General features: G+C 46.1%; 1 protein-coding gene across 3 annotated transcripts in view; it reads left to right on the top strand.

Annotated features, from left to right (window-relative positions):
- The window catches only part of CABIN1 (calcineurin binding protein 1), a 181,089-nt gene continuing 179,165 nt past the window's right edge, over window positions 1-1,924 (top strand). For 2 of the 3 annotated variants that reach the window (XM_012723677.1, XM_012723675.1), the window contains exon 1: window positions 156-388. The gene's annotated coding sequence lies outside the window, so the exon portion shown is untranslated. Of the gene's footprint in view, window positions 30-155; window positions 389-1,924 lie in introns of those variants that run through there. The other variant, XM_012723676.1, reaches the window with a different exon arrangement.

Raw genomic sequence — 1,924 nt, 5'->3', positions numbered from 1 at the left:
TGGACAGGCCGTTGCTGTGGAAACGCCTGGTGAGTTCCCGGGCCCGCCGGTGTGCGGGAGGCTCTGGGTGAGGGCGCGGCTCTTCTCAGCTGGGGGCGGGGCTGGGGCGCCGGCTTGGGGGGCTTAGCAGCTGGGCGGAGGCCGGAGCTCGCGCCTCAGGATACCGCACACCGGAAACCGAGGCGAGAGAGAGCGAGCAAGTGTAGCCCCGTGGGTTTCCTCGGGCCCTCGTCGCGGCTCTGGGGTTCTTAGGACCCGCTCCGGCGTCGTGAGTCCTTCATTGTGAAGACAGCTGCAGTCACACCGATTTTCCGTCTGCTGAGTGCAGAGCGGGCTGCTCACCCTGGATTCCCGTCCTTCGGCTTCACCTTCACAGCTGTCCTGCTAGGTGAGTGCTGCAGTTAGCGCCATTTACGGGTTTGGAAACTGAGGCCGAGAGAAGGTGAAGTGACTTGTGTAAAGGCAATCGGCTAATCATTGGGTCCGCCTGAATCCAGACTGAGGATCTGACCACACTACCCCCCTGGAGGAGGCAGACCCAGGCTAGATCGAGTAGGCATCTGCACTGATGGTTTGGGGAGCTCCTTGAGCTGGGGCCTGGACTTCTGCAGGTGTGACTGTGGAACGATGGGATTCCGCGAGGCTAGGATTACCTATGCAGGATTCATAGAAGTACGGTTAGAACTGGAATGCGAATTCCTTCGGGGCTGGCAAGCTTTTGTTGTGTATGTTATAATATTTATAACAATGTTATAACTCGTTGTGACTATACTTAATATTTATGCGTATAATATGTTTTAGACTTTGGGAGCCCTATTCTGCTCAGCTCTGGCATTGTTTTGTGAGTACAACAGAAAACGTAAGCGAGTGACTCTCTTCCAACAAAATTTTATGTATGGGCATTGAAATTTCAGCTTTAGATAATTTTCATGTGTCATGAATTTTTTCCCAGCCACTTAAAAAAGTAAAAACCATTCTTTGTCCTGGGCTGTACAGGAACCCTGATTCTAGCGCAAAGCCTCATAGCAGTAGAGGAAGCTGAGCCCCAGAAAGGGTGTATGCCTAGGTAGTCAGTCATACAGCCAGGTAGTGCCCCAACTCAGCTTAAGACCCAGGCCAGAGTGTGCCTGGAAACACCATCACTTATTATTGAGTCTGGGTGCTGAACCCTCCAAGTGTGCTGTTTATCATGTGTTCTTAAGGCCATGGAAGCAATGGGCTTGAGAGTTTGGAAAGTAAATGTGCTGTTCTGAGAAAGTGCCACTGTTGGCTTGGGAGTCTGAGAAACGGAAGACATTGGATTTTTTTTAACTCAATGAGCTAGCTGCTGCTTTTAATTTTTTTAAGCCTCCTTTCACTGAACAATCCATTTAGGGCCCCCAATCCTCACATTGCTTACACCTGACAAATACATAATCTTAAAATGATTATTTATCTTATTGTAAACATTTGCTTTTTCCTTACCACTATCCCTTTGTGTCCTGTTTTCCTTTCCTTCTCTTGCCTTTAACCTCATAATGTTTATTAATGTCCATTGGTTTTTGAAAGTGTTTTACATTGTGGAATTGTCGACTATGTGAATATCCAATATTTGTTTTTATCATTCTGACTTTCATGTACTCAGTCCTCTCAGATTCCCACCATTTTGTTGAAAATGCATGCATTTCATCCTTTCTTGTGGCAGTGTGTAAGATTCCATGGTTGTATATGCTACATCTTTGTGACCCATTTGTCCATTGAAGAAGACATAGGCTGCTTCCATATCCTAGCTATTGTAAATGATATTCCTGTGAATGTTGTACAACATAAGGATTTTTTTTTATTGATGGTCTCATATCTCTAGATTTATGCTCAAGGTGGAATTGCTGGGTCATATGGTATTTCCATTTTTTTAAAAGATAAATTTGGATCGCTTTTTTTTTTT

Source organism: Condylura cristata, unplaced genomic scaffold (genome assembly GCF_000260355.1).
Source record: "Condylura cristata isolate star-nosed mole 26May11 unplaced genomic scaffold, ConCri1.0 scaffold00011, whole genome shotgun sequence".
Taxonomy (NCBI): domain Eukaryota; kingdom Metazoa; phylum Chordata; class Mammalia; order Eulipotyphla; family Talpidae; genus Condylura; species Condylura cristata.
The sequence above is the reverse complement of the archived record's forward strand: the minus strand, read 5'-3'. Positions and strand labels throughout refer to the sequence as shown.